The following is a 21368-nucleotide window of genomic DNA, read 5'->3' as shown; positions in this document are numbered from 1 at the left end:
AAGCTTACCTTACTGCTGGGGTCACACACTGATAGTAACACAATGTAACATCCCTCCTCCTGTAAGCTTACCTTACTGCTGGGGTCACACTGATAGTAACACAATGTAACATCCCTTCTCCTGTAAGCTTACCTTACTGCTGGGGGGGTCACACTGATAGTAACACAATGTAACACCCCTCCTCCTGTAAGCTTACCTTACTGCTGGGGGCACACACTGATAGTAACACAATGTAACATCCCTCCTCCTGTAAGCTTACCTTACTGCTGGGGTCACACTGATAGTAACACAATGTAACATCCCTCCTCCTGTAAGCTTACCTTACTGCTGGGGGGTCACACTGATAGTAACACAATGTAACACCCCTCCTCCTGTAAGCTTACCTTACTGCTGGGGGGTCACACACTGATAGTAACACAATGTAACATCCCTCCTCCTGTAAGCTTACCTTACTGCTGGGGTCACACTGATAGTAACACAATGTAACATCCCTCCTCCTGTAAGCTTACCTTACTGCTGGGGGGTCACACTGATAGTAACACAATGTAACATCCCTCCTCCTGTAAGCTTACCTTACTGCTGGGGGGTCACACACTGATAGTAACACAATGTAACACCCCTCCTCCTGTAAGCTTACCTTACTGCTGGGGGGTCACACTGATAGTAACACAATGTAACATCCCTCCTCCTGTAAGCTTACCTTACTGCTGGGGTCACACTGATAGTAACACAATGTAACATCCCTCCTCCTGTAAGCTTACCTTACTGCTGGGGGGGTCACACTGATAGTAACACAATGTAACACCCCTCCTCCTGTAAGCTTACCTTACTGCTGGGGTCACACACTGATAGTAACACAATGTAACATCCCTCCTCCTGTAAGCTTACCTTACTGCTGGGGGGTCACACACTGATAGTAACACAATGTAACACCCCTCCTCCTGTAAGCTTACCTTACTGCTGGGGTCACACTGATAGTAACACAATGTAACATCCCTCCTCCTGTAAGCTTACCTTACTGCTGGGGTCACACACTGATAGTAACACAATGTAACATCCCTCCTCCTGTAAGCTTACCTTACTGCTGGGGGGGTCACACTGATAGTAACACAATGTAACATCCCTCCTCCTGTAAGCTTACCTTACTGCTGGGGTCACACACTGATAGTAACACAATGTAACATCCCTCCTCCTGTAAGCTTACCTTACGGCTGGGGTCACACTGATAGTAACACAATGTAACATCCCTCCTCCTGTAAGCTTACCTTACTGCTGGGGGGGTCACACTGATAGTAACACAATGTAACACCCCTCCTCCTGTAAGCTTACCTTACTGCTGGGGGGGTCACACACTGATAGTAACACAATGTAACATCCCTCCTCCTGTAAGCTTACCTTACTGCTGGGGGGGGTCACACTGATAGTAACACAATGTAACATCCCTCCTCCTGTAAGCTTACCTTACTGCTGGGGTCACACTGATAGTAACACAATGTAACATCCCTCCTCCTGTAAGCTTACCTTACTGCTGGGGTCACACTGATAGTAACACAATGTAACATCCCTCCTCCTGTAAGCTTACCTTACTGCTGGGGGGGGGGTCACACTGATAGTAACACAATGTAACATCCCTCCTCCTGTAAGCTTACCTTACTGCTGGGGGGGGGGTCACACTGATAGTAACACAATGTAACATCCCTCCTCCTGTAAGCTTACCTTACTGCTGCTGGGGTCACACTGATAGTAACACAATGTAACATCCCTCCTCCTGTAAGCTTACCTTACTGCTGGGGTCACACTGATAGTAACACAATGTAACATCCCTCCTCCTGTAAGCTTACCTTACTGCTGGGGTCACACACTGATAGTAACACAATGTAACATCCCTCCTCCTGTAAGCTTACCTTACTGCTGGGGTCACACACTGATAGTAACACAATGTAACACCCCTCCTCCTGTAAGCTTACCTTACTGCTGGGGTCACACACTGATAGTAACACAATGTAACATCCCTCCTCCTGTAAGCTTACCTTACTGCTGGGGGGTCACACTGATAGTAACACAATGTAACATCCCTCCTCCTGTAAGCTTACCTTACTGCTGGGGTCACACACTGATAGTAACACAATGTAACATCCCTCCTCCTGTAAGCTTACCTTACTGCTGGGGTCACACACTGATAGTAACACAATGTAACATCCCTCCTCCTGTAAGCTTACCTTACTGCTGGGGTCACACACTGATAGTAACACAATGTAACATCCCTCCTCCTGTAAGCTTACCTTACTGCTGGGGTCACACACTGATAGTAACACAATGTAACATCCCTCCTCCTGTAAGCTTACCTTACTGCTGGGGTCACACTGATAGTAACACAATGTAACATCCCTCCTCCTGTAAGCTTACCTTACTGCTGGGGTCACACTGATAGTAACACAATGTAACATCCCTCCTCGTGTAAGCTTACCTTACTGCTGGGGGGGTCACACTGATAGTAACACAATGTAACATCCCTCCTCCTGTAGGCTTACCTTACTGCTGGGGTCACACTGATAGTAGCACAATGTAACATCCCTCCTCCTGTAAGCTTACCTTACTGCTGGGGGGTCACACTGATAGTAACACAATGTAACACCCCTCCTCCTGTAAGCTTACCTTACTGCTGGGGGGGTCACACACTGATAGTAACACAATGTAACATCCCTCCTCCTGTAAGCTTACCTTACTGCTGGGGGGGGGGTCACACTGATAGTAACACAATGTAACATCCCTCCTCCTGTAAGCTTACCTTACTGCTGCTGGGGTCACACTGATAGTAACACAATGTAACATCCCTCCTCCTGTAAGCTTACCTTACTGCTGGGGTCACACTGATAGTAACACAATGTAACATCCCTCCTCCTGTAAGCTTACCTTACTGCTGGGGTCACACACTGATAGTAACACAATGTAACACCCCTCCTCCTGTAAGCTTACCTTACTGCTGGGGTCACACACTGATAGTAACACAATGTAACACCCCTCCTCCTGTAAGCTTACCTTACTGCTGGGGTCACACACTGATAGTAACACAATGTAACATCCCTCCTCCTGTAAGCTTACCTTACTGCTGGGGGGTCACACTGATAGTAACACAATGTAACATCCCTCCTCCTGTAAGCTTACCTTACTGCTGGGGGGGGGGGGGGGTCACACTGATAGTAACACAATGTAACCTCCCTCCTCCTGTAAGCTTACCTTACTGCTGGGGTCACACTGATAGTAACACAATGTAACATCCCTCCTCCTGTAAGCTTACCTTACTGCTGGGGTCACACTGATAGTAACACAATGTAACATCCCTCCTCCTGTAAGCTTACCTTACTGCTGGGGTCACACACTGATAGTAACACAATGTAACATCCCTTCTCCTGTAAGCTTACCTTACTGCTGGGGTCACACACTGATAGTAACACAATGTAACATCCCTCCTCCTGTAAGCTTACCTTACTGCTGGGGTCACACTGATAGTAACACAATGTAACACCCCTCCTCCTGTAAGCTTACCTTACTGCTGGGGTCACACTGATAGTAACACAATGTAACATCCCTCCTCCTGTAAGCTTACCTTACTGCTGGGGTCACACACTGATAGTAACACAATGTAACACCCCTCCTCCTGTAAGCTTACTGGGAGGTGTCAAGGAGGAAGGAACGGGTTTGTTTGACCAGGGGGGTGAGTATCTTCTCTAATGTGATGGAAAGAGGAGCCAACAATGAGTCGGTGGAAGCCACTATCGGTCTACCTGGAGGATGGTCAAGACGTTTATGAATTTTCGGTAAAATGTAGAATACAGGTGTTATGGGATATTGATTGGTAAGAAATTGTTGTGTCTTGGAGTCAATTAGGCCTAAAGTGAGGTATTTATCAGTAAGACACTGTATCTGGGATATAAGGGAAGGGGTGGGATCATGACTCAGAGGTAAGTATGTGTTCGTGTCAGAGAGTTGGTTGCGTATCTCTTGTATGTAATCAGACTTATTCATGATCACCAGAGCCCCGCCCTTGTCCGCAGGTTTGATAATCAAGTCTTTAGTCTTCTCCAAGGTGTGAAGGGCCTGGTATTCTTTCACCGTCAGATTGGACCTATATGGTAAGCCCATCTGACCCGTGGTCTTGAGAAAGTCATTGACATCACGCTGGACAAGTTCAATGTATGTTTCCACAGCGTGTTGGGAATGGGGAGGATTATATTTACTTTTCTGACGTAGTCCAAGATTAGTGATGGAAAAAATAGGGATCGGATCCCTATTACGAGTCCATTCTGGTGGGTTAATGGTAAAGTGGGCTTTCAAACGGATTTGGCGGAAGAACCTGTGCAGGTCCTCCTCCAATGTGAAAGTGTCCAGAGTCTTAGTGGGGCAGAACGAGAGTCCCTTGCCCAGTAGAGACATCTCTACTGGGGTAAGGTTGTGGGAGGAGATATTAATAACTAAATTGGACTGACCTGTACTTGGGTCTGTGTCCCTGGAATGTCTCTCTCGGTGTTTGGTCCTTTGGCCCCGCCTCGTGCGCCTCCTCGTCCTCTCGGTCGGTTGGGTTGGCTGGCTGGCTGTCTTCCTAAAAAACGACCTCTTCGATCTCTGGGACGTCCTTCACTTGAGCTGGTAGATGGATCACGGGAGTGCTGGTCCTTGGGATAGAACAGCTGATCCTGCCACTTGTATACCCTGTCGTATAAGTAGTCCTCGGTATCTCGGATAAATTTATTTCTTTTCACGCTTTCCGTGCTAGACCGAAATTCTTCGATCGCTTTGTCGGTCTTTTCTCGAAGGGTCGTCCACTCGCTGGTTGACAGTTGTTCTGATAATTGACTCTCGATGCTTTCCACCTTCTTGGTTGATTCCTCTATCTTTTTTTTAAGAGTTTTGATGGTTAAGAGGATAATATCAAAGGAACTTTTATTTAGGATATTTTCGAATTGCAAACAAAAATCCTGGTCCTCCTTGAAGAGGGTAGGTCGAAGACGACTGCGCAATCCTCTCGGGATTCTCTCAACTTTGTAATATTCTGTTAGAGTTGCTATATGCAGCTCAAATGCTGTTAGCTTACGCCGTTCGCGTTCGTAGTCTCTAGAGCGAAGGACAGTTGTGGGGATCTGCAAGAATTCCCTTGTCGCTTTCACGTTAGAGATGATACTTGCTGCTTCCTCTGCATCGAAGGATAAGGTTTGGGACATTATCAAGGTCTTGGAGGGTGCAATCACGGTAGAGGGTGTGTGTGCATAAAAAAACTAATTGGGGCACAAAGGAGGGCACAAGTCTGATTGGGGGACACAGAGGAAGGCCTAAAACTAATTGGGGGCACAGAGGAGCATATATCTGGAACAGAGGAGGGCATAAATTTGATTGGGGGGCTAAAACTGAGGGCATGGGGGCTAAAACTTATTGGGGGCTAAAACTGATTAGGGACACAAAGGGGGGCTAAAACTGGGGGCATCGGGAGGGGGCTAAAACTGATTGGGGGCACAGAGAGGAGGCCCCTAAAACATATATGGCTCCAAGGGGGGGGGGGGTATGGTTTCAAGGGGACTTGTAGATAACTAGACTAGAAGATAAGGGCTGTAGTAGTTGTGATATCAGGAGTGTGTGTGTGTGTGTGTGTGTGTGTGTGTGGGGGGGGGGGGTAATAGTAGCAGCAATGGCAGTGCAAGCAGTAGACTAGTATTGGGAGGAGTAGTAGACTAGTATTGGGAGGAGTAGTAGACTAGTATTGGGAGGAGTAGTAGAGCAGTATGGGGAGTAGTAGTAGAGCAGTATTGGGGGGGTAGTAGAGCAGTATTGGGGGGAGTAGTAGAGCAGTATTGGGGGAGTAGTAGACTAGTATTGGGAGGAGTAGTAGAGCAGTATTGGGGGGAGTAGTAGACTAGTATTGGGGGGGGGGGTAGTAGACTAGTATTGGGGGGGGTAGTAGAGCAGTATTGGAGGAGTAGTAGAGCAGTATTGGAGGGAGTAGTAGAGCAGTATTGGGGTGGGTAGTAGACTAGTATTGGGGGTAGTAGAATAGTATTGGGGGGAGTAGTAGACTAGTATTGGGGAGAGTAGTAGACTAGTATTGGGGGGAGTAGTAGACTAGTATTGGGAGGAGTAGTAGAGCAGTATTGGAGGGAGTAGTAGAGCAGTATTGGAGGAGTAGTAGACTAGTATTGGGGGGAGTAGTAGACTAGTATTGGGGGGAGTAGTAGACTAGTATTGGGGGAAGTAGTAGACTAGTATTGGGGGAGTAGTAGACTAGTATTCGGGGGAGTAGTAGAGCAGTATTGGAGGAGTAGTAGACTAGTATTGGGGGGGGGAGTAGTAGACTAGTATTGGGGGGGGAGTAGTAGACTAGTATTGGGGGGGGGAGTAGTAGACTAGTATTGGGGGGAGTAGTAGAACAGTATTGGGGGGAGTAGTAGACTAGTATTGGGAGGAGTAGTAGAGCAGTATTGGAGGGAGTAGTAGACTAGTATTGGGAGGAGTAGTAGACTAGTATTGGAGGGAGTAGTAGAGCAGTATTGGGGGAGTAGTAGACTAGTATTGGGAGGAGTAGTAGACTAGTATTGGGAGGAGTAGTAGAGAAGTATTGGAGGGAGTAGTAGAGCAGTATTGGAGGAGTAGTAGACTAGTATTGGGAGGAGTAGTAGACTAGTATTGGAGGGAGTAGTAGAGCAGTATTGGGGGAGTAGTAGACTAGTATTGGGAGTAGTAGAGCAGTATTGGAGGAGTAGTAGACTAGTATTGGGAGGAGTAGTAGACTAGTATTGGGAGGAGTAGTAGAGCAGTATTGGGGGGAGTAGTAGAGCAGTATTGGAGGGAGTAGTAGAGCAGTATTGGAGGAGTAGTAGACTAGTATTGGGAGGAGTAGTAGAGCAGTATTGGGAGGAGTAGTAGACTAGTATTGGGAGGAGTAGTAGACTAGTATTGGGAGGAGTAGTAGACTAGTATTGGGAGGAGTAGTAGACTAGTATTGGGAGGAGTAGTAGACTAGTATTGGGAGGAGTAGTAGAGCAGTATTGGGGGGAGTAGTAGACTAGTATTGGGGGGAGTAGTAGAGCAGTATTGAGATTGTAGTAGAGTACTGTGGGGAGTAGTAGACTAGTATTGGGAGGAGTAGTAGAGCAGTATTGGGGGGAGTAGTAGAGCAGTATTGGAGGGAGTAGTAGAGCAGTATTGGGGGGAGTAGTAGAGTAGTATTGGAGGAGGAGTAGACTAGTATTGGGAGGAGCAGTAGACTAGTATTGGGAGGAGTAGTAGAGCAGTATTGGGAGGAGTAGTAGACTAGTATTGGGAGGAGTAGTAGACTAGTATTGGAAGGAGTAGTAGACTAGTATTGGGAGGAGTAGTAGAGCAGTATTGGGGGGAGTAGTAGACTAGTATTGGGGGGAGTAGTAGACTAGTATTGGGAGGAGTAGTAGACTAGTATTGGGAGGAGTAGTAGACTAGTATTGGGGGGAGTAGTAGAGCAGTATTGGGGGGAGTAGTAGACTAGTATTGGGAGGAGTAGTAGACTAGTATTGGGAGGAGTAGTAGACTAGTATTGGGGGGAGTAGTAGAGCAGTATTGGGGGAGTAGTAGACTAGTATTGGGGGAGTAGTAGACTAGTATTGGGGGAGTAGTAGACTAGTATTGGGAGGAGTAGTAGGGCAGTATTGGGGGAATAGTAGAGCAGTGTTGGGAGTAGTAGTAGAGCAGTATTGAGATTGTAGTAGAGCAGTATTGGGAGGAGTAGTAGAGCAGTATTGGGAGGAGTAGTAGAGTAGTATTGGGAGGAGTAGTAGAGTAGTATTGGGGGAGTAGTAGACTAGTATTGGGGGGAGTAGTAGACTAGTATTGGGGGGAGTAGTAGACTAGTATTGGGAGGAGTAGTAGAGCAGTATTGGGAGGAGTAGTAGACTAGTATTGGGGGGTAGTAGACTAGTATTCGGGGGAGTAGTAGAGCAGTATTGGGGGGAATAGTATTGGGGGGAATAGTATTGGGGGGAGTAGTAGACTAGTATTGGGGGCAGTAGTAGACTAGTATTGGGGGGAGTAGTAGACTAGTATTGGGGGCAGTAGTAGACTAGTATTGGGGGCAGTAGTAGAGCAGTATTGGGAAGAGTAGTAGAGCAGTATTGGGAGGAGTAGTAGAGCAGTATTGGGAGGAGTAGTAGAGCAGTATTGGGAGGAGTAGTAGACTAGTATTGGGGGCAGTAGTAGAGCAGTATTGGGAGGAGTAGTAGACTAGTATTGGGGGGGAGTAGTAGACTAGTATTGGGGGGAGTAGTAGAGCAGTATTGGGAGGAGTAGTAGACTAGTATTGGGGGGAGTAGTAGAGCAGTATTGGGAGGAGTAGTAGACTAGTATTGGGGGGAGTAGTAGAGCAGTATTGGGAGGAGTAGTAGACTAGTATTGGGGGGAGTAGTAGAGCAGTATTGGGGGGAGTAGTAGACTAGTATTGGGGGCAGTATTGGGAGGAGTAGTAGAGCAGTATTGGGAGGAGTAGTAGAGCAGTATTGGGAGGAGTAGTAGACTAGTATTGGGGGGAGTAGTAGACTAGTATTGGGGGGAGTAGTAGACTAGTATTGGGGGCAGTAGTAGAGCAGTATTGGGAGGAGTAGTAGAGCAGTATTGGGAGGAGTAGTTGAGCAGTATTGGGAGGAGTAGTAGAGCAGTATTGGGAGGAGTAGTAGAGCAGTATTGGGGGAAGTAGTAGAGCAGTATTGGGGGGAGTAGTAGAGCAGTATTGGGGGGAGTAGTAGAGCAGTATTGGGAGGAGTAGTAGAGCAGTATTGGGAGGAGTAGTAGAGCAGTATTGGGAGGAGTAGTAGAGCAGTATTGGGGGGAGTAGTAGAGCAGTATTGGGGGGAGTAGTAGACTAGTATTGGGGGGAGTAGTAGAGCAGTATTGGGAGGAGTAGTAGAGCAGTATTGGGGGGAGTAGTAGAGCAGTATTGGGGGGAGTAGTAGACTAGTATTGGGGGGAGTAGTAGAGCAGTATTGGGAGGAGTAGTAGAGCAGTATTGGGAGGAGTAGTAGACTAGTATTGGGGGTAGTAGTAGAGCAGTGTTGGGAGTAGTAGTAGAGCAGTATTGAGATTGTAGTAGAGCAGTATTGGGAGGAGTAGTAGAGCAGTATTGGGGGAGTAGTAGAGCAGTATTGGGAGGAGTAGTAGAGCAGTATTGGGAGTAGTAGTAGAGCAGTATTGGGAGGAGTAGTAGACTAGTATTGGGGGGAGTAGTAGAGTAGTATTGGGGGGGAGTAGTAGAGCAGTATTGGGAGGAGTAGTAGAGCAGTATTGGGAGGAGTAGTAGAGCAGTATTGGAGGGAGTAGTAGAGCAGTATTGGGGGGAGTAGTAGAGCAGTATTGGGGGGAGTAGTAGAGCAGTATTGGGAGGAGTAGTAGAGCAGTATTGGGAGGAGTAGTAGAGCAGTATTGGGAGGAGTAGTAGAGCAGTATTGGGGGGAGTAGTAGAGCAGTATTGGGAGTAGTAGTAGAGCAGTATTGGGAGTAGTAGTAGAGCAGTATTGGGGGGAGTAGTAGAGCAGTATTGGGGGGAGTAGTAGACTAGTATTGGGGGGAGTAGTAGAGCAGTATTGGGGGGAGTAGTAGAGCAGTATTGGGAGGAGTAGTAGAGCAGTATTGGGAGGAGTAGTAGAGCAGTATTGGGAGGAGTATTAGAGCAGTATTGGGGGGAGTAGTAGAGCAGTATGGGGGGAGTAGTAGACTAGCATTGGGGGGAGTAGTAGAGCAGTATTGGGAGGAGTAGTAGAGCAGTATTGGGGGGAGTAGTAGAGCAGTATTGGGGGGAGTAGTAGACTAGTATTGGGGGGAGTCGTAGAGCAGTATTGGGAGGAGTAGTAGACTAGTATTGGGAGGAGTAGTAGACTAGTATTGGGAGGAGTAGTAGACTAGTATTGGGGGCAGTAGTAGACTAGTATTGGGGGAATAGTAGAGCAGTGTTGGGAGTAGTAGTAGTGCAGTATTGAGATTGTAGTTGAGTACTGTGGGGAGTAGTAGAGCAGTATTGGGGGAGTAGTAGAGCAGTATTGGGGGAGTAGTAGAGCAGTATTGGGAGGAGTAGTAGAGCAGTATTGGGAGTAGTAGTAGAGCAGTATTGGGAGGAGTAGTAGACTAGTATTGGGGGGAGTAGTAGACTAGTATTGGGGGGAGTAGTAGAGTAGTATTGGGGGGGAGTAGTAGACTAGTATTGGGAGCAGTAGTAGAGCAGTATTGGGAGGAGTAGTAGAGCAGTATTGGGAGGAGTAGTAGAACAGTATTGGGAGGAGTAGTAGAGCAGTATTGGGAGGAGTAGTAGAGCAGTATTGGGAGTAGTAGTAGAGCAGTATTGGGAGTAGTAGTAGAGCAGTATTGGGAGGAGTAGTAGAGCAGTATTGGGAGGAGTAGTAGACTAGTATTGGGGGGGAGTAGTAGAGCAGTATTGGGAGGAGTAGTAGACTAGTATTGGGGGCAGTAGTAGACTAGTATTGGGGGAATAGTAGAGCAGTGTTGGGAGTAGTAGTAGAGCAGTATTGAGATTGTAGTAGAGTACTGTGGGGAGTAGTAGAGCAGTATTGGGGGAGTAGTAGAGCAGTATTGGGGGAGTAGTAGAGCAGTATTGGGGGAGTAGTAGAGCAGTATTGGGAGGAGTAGTAGAGCAGTATTGGGAGTAGTAGTAGAGCAGTATTGGGAGGAGTAGTAGACTAGTATTGGGGGGAGTAGTAGAGCAGTATTGGGAGGAGTAGTAGACTAGTATTGGGAGGAGTAGTAGACTAGTATTGGAAGGAGTAGTAGACTAGTATTGGGAGGAGTAGTAGAGCAGTATTGGGGGGAGTAGTAGACTAGTATTGGGGGGAGTAGTAGACTAGTATTGGGAGGAGTAGTAGACTAGCATTGGGAGGAGTAGTAGACTAGTATTGGGGGGAGTAGTAGAGCAGTATTGGGGGGAGTAGTAGACTAGTATTGGGAGGAGTAGTAGACTAGTATTGGGAGGAGTAGTAGAGCAGTATTGAGATTGTAGTAGAGCAGTATTGAGATTGTAGTAGAGTACTGTGGGGAGTAGTAGAGCAGTATTGGGGGAGTAGTAGACTAGTATTGGGGGAGTAGTAGACTAGTATTGGGGGAGTAGTAGACTAGTATTGGGAGGAGTAGTAGGGCAGTATTGGGGGAATAGTAGAGCAGTGTTGGGAGTAGTAGTAGAGCAGTATTGAGATTGTAGTAGAGCAGTATTGGGAGGGGTAGTAGAGCAGTATTGGGAGGAGTAGTAGAGTAGTATTGGGAGGAGTAGTAGAGTAGTATTGGGGGAGTAGTAGACTAGTATTGGGGGGAGTAGTAGACTAGTATTGGGGGGAGTAGTAGACTAGTATTGGGAGGAGTAGTAGACTAGTATTGGGAGGAGTAGTAGAGCAGTATTGGGAGGAGTAGTAGACTAGTATTGGGGGGTAGTAGACTAGTATTCGGGGGAGTAGTAGAGCAGTATTGGGGGGAATAGTATTGAAGGGAATAGTATTGGGGGGAGTAGTAGACTAGTATTGGGGGCAGTAGTAGACTAGTATTGGGGGGAGTAGTAGACTAGTATTGGGGGCAGTAGTAGACTAGTATTGGGGGCAGTAGTAGAGCAGTATTGGGAGGAGTAGTAGAGCAGTATTGGGAGGAGTAGTAGAGCAGTATTGGGAGGAGTAGTAGACTAGTATTGGGGGCAGTAGTAGAGCAGTATTGGGAGGAGTAGTAGACTAGTATTGGGGGGGGAGTAGTAGACTAGTATTGGGGGGAGTAGTAGAGCAGTATTGGGAGGAGTAGTAGACTAGTATTGGGGGGAGTAGTAGAGCAGTATTGAGAGGAGTAGTAGACTAGTATTGGGGGGAGTAGTAGAGCAGTATTGGGAGGAGTAGTAGACTAGTATTGGGGGGAGTAGTAGAGCAGTATTGGGGGGAGTAGTAGACTAGTATTGGGGGCAGTATTGGGAGGAGTAGTAGAGCAGTATTGGGAGGAGTAGTAGAGCAGTATTGGGAGGAGTAGTAGACTAGTATTGGGGGGAGTAGTAGACTAGTATTGGGGGGAGTAGTAGACTAGTATTGGGGGCAGTAGTAGAGCAGTATTGGGAGGAGTAGTAGAGCAGTATTGGGAGGAGTAGTAGAGCAGTATTGGGAGGAGTAGTAGAGCAGTATTGGGGGAAGTAGTAGAGCAGTATTGGGGGGAGTAGTAGAGCAGTATTGGGGGGAGTAGTAGAGCAGTATTGGGGGGAGTAGTAGAGCAGTATTGGGAGGAGTAGTAGAGCAGTATTGGGGGGAGTAGTAGAGCAGTATTGGGGGGAGTAGTAGACTAGTATTGGGGGGAGTAGTAGAGCAGTATTGGGAGGAGTAGTAGAGCAGTATTGGGGGAGTAGTAGAGCAGTATTGGGGGGAGTAGTAGACTAGTATTGGGGGGAGTAGTAGAGCAGTATTGGGAGGAGTAATAGAGCAGTATTGGGAGGAGTAGTAGACTAGTATTGGGGGAATAGTAGAGCAGTGTTGGGAGTAGTAGTAGAGCAGTATTGAGATTGTAGTAGAGCAGTATTGGGAGGAGTAGTAGAGCAGTATTGGGGGAGTAGTAGAGCAGTATTGGGAGGAGTAGTAGAGCAGTATTGGGAGTAGTAGTAGAGCAGTATTGGGAGGAGTAGTAGACTAGTATTGGGGGGAGTAGTAGAGCAGTATTGGGAGGAGTAGTAGAGCAGTATTGGGAGGAGTAGTAGAGCAGTATTGGGGGGAGTAGTAGAGCAGTATTGGGAGGAGTAGTAGAGCAGTATTGGGAGGAGTAGTAGAGCAGTATTGGGGGGAGTAGTAGAGCAGTATTGGGGGGAGTAGTAGAGCAGTATTGGGGGGAGTAGTAGAGCAGTATTGGGAGGAGTAGTAGAGCAGTATTGGGAGGAGTAGTAGAGCAGTATTGGGAGTAGTAGAGCAGTATTGGGAGGAGTAGTAGAGCAGTATTGGGGGAGTAGTAGAGCAGTATTGGGGGAGTAGTAGAGCAGTATTGGGAGGAGTAGTAGAGCAGTATTGGGAGTAGTAGTAGAGCAGTATTGGGAGGAGTAGTAGAGCAGTATTGGGGGGAGTAGTAGAGCAGTATTGGGGGGAGTAGTAGACTAGTATTGGGGGGAGTAGTAGAGCAGTATTGGGGGGAGTAGTAGAGCAGTATTGGGAGGAGTAGTAGAGCAGTATTGGGAGGAGTATTAGAGCAGTATTGGGAGGAGTATTAGAGCAGTATTGGGAGGAGTATTAGAGCAGTATTGGGGGGAGTAGTAGAGCAGTATTGGGGGGAGTAGTAGACTAGTATTGGGGGGAGTAGTAGAGCAGTATTGGGGGGAGTAGTAGAGCAGTATTGGGGGGAGTAGTAGAGCAGTATTGGGGGGAGTAGTAGAGCAGTATTGGGAGGAGTAGTAGACTAGTATTGGGAGGAGTAGTAGACTAGTATTGGGAGGAGTAGTAGACTAGTATTGGGGGCAGTAGTAGACTAGTATTGGGGGAATAGTAGAGCAGTGTTGGGAGTAGTAGTAGAGCAGTATTGAGATCGTAGTAGAGTACTGTGGGGAGTAGTAGAGCAGTATTGGGGGAGTAGTAGAGCAGTATTGGGAGGAGTAGTAGAGCAGTATTGGGAGGAGTAGTAGAGCAGTATTGGGAGGAGTAGTAGAGCAGTATTGGGAGGAGTAGTAGAGCAGTATTGGGAGGAGTAGTAGAGCAGTATTGGGAGGAGTAGTAGACTAGTATTGGGGGGAGTAGTAGAGTAGTATTGGGGGGAGTAGTAGAGTAGTATTGGGGGGGAGTAGTAGACTAGTATTGGGGGCAGTAGTAGAGCAGTATTGGGAGGAGTAGTAGAGCAGTATTGGGAGGAGTAGTAGAGCAGTATTGGGAGGAGTAGTAGAGCAGTATTGGGAGGAGTAGTAGAGCAGTATTGGGAGTAGTAGTAGAGCAGTATTGGGAGGAGTAGTAGAGCAGTATTGGGGGGAGTAGTAGAGCAGTATTGGGGGGAGTAGTAGAGCAGTATTGGGGGGAGTAGTAGAGCAGTATTGGGAGGAGTAGTAGAGCAGTATTGGGAGGAGTAGTAGAGCAGTATTGGGGGGAGTAGTAGAGCAGTATTGGGGGGAGTAGTAGACTAGTATTGGGGGGAGTAGTAGAGCAGTATTGGGAGGAGTAGTAGAGCAGTATTGGGGGGAGTAGTAGTAGACTAGTATTGGGGGGAGTAGTAAACTAGTATTGGGGGGAGTAGTAGACTAGTATTGGGGGGAGTAGTAGAGCAGTATTGGGAGGAGTAGTAGAGCAGTATTGGGGGGAGTAGTAGTAGACTAGTATTGGGGGGAGTAGTAAACTAGTATTGGGGGGAGTAGTAGACTAGTATTGGGGGGAGTAGTAGAGCAGTATTGGGGGAGTAGTAGAGCAGTATTGGGGGGAGTAGTAGAGCAGTATTGGGGGGAGTAGTAGACTAGTATTGGGGGGAGTAGTAGAGCAGTATTGGGAGGAGTAGTAGACTAGTATTGGGGGGGAGTAGTAGAGCAGTATTGGGAGGAGTAGTAGAATAGTATTGAGGGGAGTAGTAGAGCAGTATTGGGAGGAGTAGTAGCCTAGTATTGGGGGGAGTAGTAGAGCAGTATTGGGAGGAGTAGTAGAGCAGTATTGGGGGGAGTAGTAGACTAGTATTGGAGGGAGTAGTAGACTAGTATTGGGGGGGAGTAGTAGAGCAGTATTGGGGGAGTAGTAGACTAGTATTGGGGGGGAGTAGTAGAGCAGTATTGGGAGGAGTAGTAGACTAGTATTGGGGGCAGTAGTAGACTAGTATTGGGGGAATAGTAGAGCAGTGTTGGGAGTAGTAGTAGAGCAGTATTGAGATTGTAGTAGAGTACTGTGGGGAGTAGTAGAGCAGTATTGGGGGAGTAGTAGAGCAGTATTGGGGGAGTAGTAGAGCAGTATTGGGGGAGTAGTAGAGCAGTATTGGGAGGAGTAGTAGACTAGTATTGGGGGGAGTAGTAGAGCAGTATTGGGAGGAGTAGTAGACTAGTATTGGGAGGAGTAGTAGACTAGTATTGGGGGAATAGTAGAGCAGTGTTGGGAGGAGTAGTAGACTAGTATTGGGAGGAGTAGTAGACTAGTATTGGGGGCAGTAGTAGAGCAGTATTGGGGGGAGTAGTAGACTAGTATTGGAGGGAGTAGTAGAGCAGTATTGAGATTGTAGTAGAGTACTGTGGGGAGTAGTAGAGCAGTATTGGGGGAGTAGTAGAGCAGTATTGGGGGAGTAGTAGAGCAGTATTGGGGGAGTAGTAGAGCAGTATTGGGAGTAGTAGACTAGTATTGGGGGGAGTAGTAGGGCAGTATTGGGGGGAGTAGTAGAGCAGTATTGGGAGTAGTAGACTAGTATTGGGAGGAGTAGTAGGGCAGTATTGGGGGAGTAGTAGAGCAGTATTGAGATTGTAGTAGAGTACTATGGGGAGTAGTAGACTAGTATTGGGGGAGTAGTAGAGCAGTATTGGGGGAGTAGTAGACTAGTATTGGGGGAGTAGTAGAGCAGTATTGGGGGAGTAGTAGAGCAGTATTGAGATTGTAGTAGAGTACTGTGGGGAATAGTAGAGCAGTATTGGGAGTAGTAGACTAGTATTGGGGGAGTAGTAGAGCAGTATTGGGGGGAGTAGTAGACTAGTATTGGGGGAGTAGTAGAGCAGTATTGGGGGGAGTAGTAGACTAGTATTGGGGGGAGCAGTAGACTAGTATTGGGGGAATAGTAGACTAGTATTGGGGGAGGAGTAGACTAGTATTGGGGGAGGAGTAGACTAGTATTGGGGGAGTAGTAGGGCAGTATTGAGATTGTAGTAGAGTACTGTGGGGAATAGTAGAGCAGTATTGGGAGTAGTAGTAGACTAGTATCTTTCTCTCCTTTTTGTTTTTTCAGATCTCTTTATCCAGAGAATTCCGTATTCCATGGACTAGATCGATGTTTTGGTTTAATAAAATGCTCATCGTGTTTTTATTTGCATAAAACATATTTTTAACTTGTGTCTTGTCTTTTTGTGTTTACTTTACAGTAGGGCTGGGCGATAAATCAAATTAATTCACCCAAAATTTGATAATTGATTTGATTTTTAATAAAAAAATTTTAAACTGATCTTCAAAAAAAAAAAAATCATTGGACGGAGGAGCGTTGTTGGCGGGTTCAGCTGCTGAAGCAGAGCCTGGGGAGGGAGAGCGCCCAGCAGTGTCCTCTGTCCCTCCTGTTGACCTGCCCCCATAGCGGGATGAGTATACGCACTCCCAGCCGCACACGCCCCCAGTCTCTGGAAGAGGCAGCCTCAGGTACTGCAGGATAGGGTGACTGGGGCAGAGATGGTAGCGTCGCTGTGATTACTGGAGCTGTACAGCAGGATCGGGGGTATGCACTGTGCCCCCGCTCCTGCTGTACACTTCCAGTAACCGCAGTGACCCTATCCTGTGGCCTGCTCTAGAGCCTGGGGCCTCCATATTTGCCTGGGAGGGGAACGTGCGTGCCCGGAGTGAGAGGAGGAGTAAACCAGGTGTGTGCTCTCCTCCCCCAGTCTGCCCCTTTTCAAGGTTTCATTGGGGCCCCATGAAGTTGTTTGCTATGGGATATCATGACTGACTCCTAGTTACGCACCAGCCCCTCATCTATACCTGTACTACTATTACACCCCTCATCTGTTCCTGTATTATTACTACTACTACACCCCTCATCTATACCTGTACTACTATTACACCCCTCATCTGTTCCTGTATTATTACTACTACTACTACACCCCCCATCTGTTCCTGTATTATTACTACTACTACACCCCTCATCTATACCTGTACTACTATTACACCCCTCATCTGTTCCTGTATTATTACTGCTACTACACCCCTCATCTATACCTGTATTATTACTACTACTATTACACCCCTCATCTGTTCCTGTATTATTACTAATACTACACCCCTCATCTATACCTGTATTATTACTACTATTACACCCCTCATCTGTACCTGTACTACTTTTACACCCCTCATCTGTTCCTGTATTATTACTACTACTGCACCCCTCATCTGTTCCTGTATTATTACTGCTACTACACCCCTCATCTATACCTGTACTACTACTGCACCCCTCATCTGTTCCTGTATTATTACTACTACTGCACCCCTCATCTGTTCCTGTATTATTACTACTACTACACCCCTCATCTGTTCCTGTATTACTACTACTACTACTACTACACCCCTCATCTGTTCCTGTATTATTACTACTACTACACCCCTCATCTATACCTGTACTACTACTATACCCCTCATCTGTTCCTGTATTATTACTGCTACTACACCCCTCATCTATACCTGTACTACTATTACACCCCTCATCTGTTCCTGTATTATTACTACTACTGCACCCCTCATCTGTTCCTGTATTATTACTACTACTACTACTACTACTACACCCCTCATCTGTTCCTGTATTATTACTACTACTACTACACCCCTCATCTGTTCCTGTATTATTACTACTACTACTACACCCCTCATCTGTTCCTGTATTATTACTACTACTATTACACCCCTCATCTGTTCCTGTATTATTACTACTACTACACCCCTCATCTGTTCCTCTATTATTACTACTACTACACCCCTCATCTATACCTGTACTACTACTACTACACCCCTCATCTATACCTGTACTACTACTACTACTACACCCCTCATCTATACCTGTACTACTACTACTCCCCTCATCTGTTCCTGTATTATTACTACTACTACTACTACACCCCTCATCTGTTCCTGTATTATTACTACTACTACTGCACCCCTCATCTGTTCCTGTATTATTACTACTACTACACCCCTCATCTGTTCCTGTATTATTACTACTACTACTACACCCCTCATCTGTTCCTGTATTATTACTACTACTACACCCCTCATCTGTTCCTGTATTATTACTACTACTACACCTCTCATCTGTTCCTGTATTATTACTACTACACCCCTCATCTGTTCCTGTATTATTATTACTACTACTACTACACCCCTCATCTGTTCCTGTATTACTACTACTGCACCCCTCATCTGTTCCTGTACTACTACTACACCCCTCATCTATACCTGTACTACTACTACACCCCTCATCTACACCTGTACTACTACTACACCCCTCATCTGTTCCTGTATTACTACTACTGCACCCCTCATCTGTTCCTGTACTACTACACCCCTCATCTGTTCCTGTATTACTACTACTGCACCCCTCATCTGTTCCTGTACTACTACACCCCTTACCACTATACCTCCACTACTACACCCTACCTTGATGGAGGCACAAACAAGATCTCCTATACGATATAAGGCACAAAGGAGGCTTGTCTTCTACATGGGGACACGGGGAGCACTGTTACTTTCTCACGTCATTAAAATAGTATCTGACGCTGCAAGGAGAAAAAGCGAGAATCTTCCCCCAAAAAATTTAAAAATAGAGATTTTATTTTTTTGGTCCTACGTTTACAGGCTTAGTAGTGGAAGCCATCGCCAGTACCTGGTCCTGTGAAGAATCGGGTGCCACTAGTCCTACAGAATAAGATAAGGTGTTCCTGGACTGGATGGTGACAGGCTGGTGTTATTAGGCTGGGAAGGGCCAAAATAGATGCACATTCCCACCCTGGTACAACTAGGCCGCCGCTGCTTTTTCTTTTTTTAACCTGGCTGGTCATGGAAATGGGAGGGGCCCCTACACTTTTCATTTTAATTTTAAAAAAAAGGTGTGTAGGGTCCCTCCATTTCCATAAACAGCAGCCACCTAACTACAGCATAGTAGTAGCTGAAAGAACATAGAATGGATGAATTATGGTAAATGCAAGGAACATTAGAAGACATGGATCAGATAACATATCCAAAATAAAATCTATACCAATCCTTACACACGGGCCCAGTCATTACACCCGCTATAGGGTCCTGTACAGGCCCAGTCATTACACCCGCTATAGGGTGCTGTACAGGCCCAGTCATTACACCCGCTATAGGGTCCTGTACAGGCCCAGTCATTACACCCGCTATAGGATACTGTACAGGCCCAGTCATTACACCCGCTATAGGGTGCTGTACAGGCCCAGTCATTACACCTGCTATAGGGTCCTGTACAGGCCCAGTCATTACACCTGCTATAGGATGCTGTACAGGCCCAGTCATTACACCGCTATAGGATACTGTACAGGCCCAGTCATTACACCCGCTATAGGGTGCTGTACAGGCCCAGTCATTACACCTGCTATAGGGTCCAGTACAGGCCCAGTCATTACACCCGCTATAGGATACTGTACAGGCCCAGTCATTACACCTGCTATAGGATACTGTACAGGCCCAGTCATTACACCCGCTATAGGATACTGTACAGGCCCAGTCATTACACCTGCTATAAGGTGCTGTACAGGCCCAGTCATTACACCGCTATAGGGTGCTGTACAGGCCCAGTCATTACACCGCTATAGGGTGCTGTACAGACCCAGTCATTACACCCGCTATAGGGTGCTGTACAGGCCCAGTCATTACACCTGCTATAGGATACTGTACAGGCCCAGTCATTACACCTGCTATAGGATACTGTACAGGCCCAGTCATTACACCCGCTATAGGATACTGTACAGGCCCAGTCATTACACCCGCTATAAGGTGCTGTACAGGCCCAGTCATTACACCCGCTATAGGGTGCTGTACAGGCCCAGTCATTACACCTGCTATAGGGTGCTGTACAGGCCCAGTCATTACACCTGCTATAGGGTACTGTACAGACCCAGTCATTACACCCGCTATAGGATACTGTACAGGCCCAGTCACTACACCTGCTATAGGGTCCTGTACAGGCCCAATCATTACACCCGCTATAAGGTGCTGTACAGGCCCAGTCATTACACCGCTATAAGGTGCTGTACAGGCCCAGTCATTACACCCACTATAGGATGCTGTACAGGCCCAGTCATTACACCTGTTATAAGGTCCTGTACAGGCCCAGTCATTACACCCGCTATAGGGTGCTGTACAGACCCAGTCATTACACCTGCTATAGGATGCTGTACAGGCCCAGTCATTACACCCGCTATAAGGTGCTGTACAGGCCCAGTCATTACACCCGCTATAGGATACTGTACAGGCCCAGTCATTACACCCACTATAGGATACTGTACAGGCCCAGTCATTACACCCACTATAGGATACTGTACAGGCCCAGTCATTACACCCGCTATAAGGTGCTGTACAGGCCCAGTCATTACACCTGTTATAAGGTGCTGTACCAGGTACATAGATCCACGTTATAAGAGAGAAGATGTACCAGGTACATAGATATAAGAGAGCAGATGTACCAGGTACATAGATATAAGAGAGCAGATGTACCAGGTACATAGATCCACTTGGATTTAGCATCCTCACACTGGGTAAGCTATTTCCAAGTGAGGGAATGGACAGGGTACACAGATCCACTTTCCAAGAGAGCAGATGTACTGGGTACATAGATCCACTTGGAAATAGCTTACCCAGTGTGAGGATGCTAAATCCAAGTGAATCTACGTACTTGGAACATCTGCTGTCTTGGAAAGTGGATGTACTGTATGTACCAGGTACATTTAATCACTTGGATTTAGCATCCTCACACTGAATAAGCTATTTCCAAGTAAGGGATGGACAGGGTACACAGATCCACTTCCCAAGAAATCAGATGTACCAGGTACGTAGATCCACTTGGAAATAGCTTATTCAGTGTGAGAATGCTAAATCCAAGTGGATCTATGTACATGATACATCTGCTCTCTTGGAAAGGGTATCTACTGGGTACATAGATCCACTTATATTTAGCATGCTCACACTGAATAAGCTATTTACAAGTGAGGGAATGGACGGTACGGATTTAATGCTAAATTCAAGTGGGTTAAAGGACCTGGTCCCTCTATCTGCTAGAAAGTAGCTTAATGTATTATGGGTATGATAAGGTCCCTCTGCCCACTTGGAAATAGCTTATACTATGTGGTAATGCTAAGGTCCTTTAGCCCACTTGGATTTAGTATTCTCACATAGTACATAGATGCTGGAGGTGTAGGACCTGTGATGATGTCACAATCATGTGACCAGTACATGTGGGGGCGGAGCTCAGCAGTGCAGGAGAGAAGAGATGGTGGTGAAGGACCTGTGATCATGTGACAGGAGTGGGCGGGGCTCCCCACACACTGCACTGCCAGGACCTTATACCCTTCTATATGATGGAGAAGGACAGGAATGAGATCAGTAAGAGAATATTACACGTCACCTTGGAGATCATCCGCCTGCTGACCGGAGAGGTAACTTCTCTAGATTTCCACCATTGTTGTCTGGGCTCTTTGGCCC

General features: G+C 46.8%; 2 protein-coding genes across 6 annotated transcripts in view; one reads left to right on the top strand and one right to left on the bottom strand.

Annotated features, from left to right (window-relative positions):
* Window positions 1-21368, top strand: part of LOC138797152 (zinc finger protein 84-like) — an 863099-nt gene that overhangs the window by 642290 nt on the left and 199441 nt on the right. The gene's annotated exons all lie outside the window — the stretch shown is intronic.
* Window positions 1-21368, bottom strand: part of LOC138797191 (zinc finger protein 300-like) — a 50872-nt gene that overhangs the window by 5513 nt on the left and 23991 nt on the right. The gene's annotated exons all lie outside the window — the stretch shown is intronic.

This window comes from Dendropsophus ebraccatus, chromosome 7 (genome assembly GCF_027789765.1).
Source record: "Dendropsophus ebraccatus isolate aDenEbr1 chromosome 7, aDenEbr1.pat, whole genome shotgun sequence".
NCBI classification, from domain to species: domain Eukaryota; kingdom Metazoa; phylum Chordata; class Amphibia; order Anura; family Hylidae; genus Dendropsophus; species Dendropsophus ebraccatus.
This window is presented reverse-complemented; position numbering and strand designations above follow the sequence as displayed.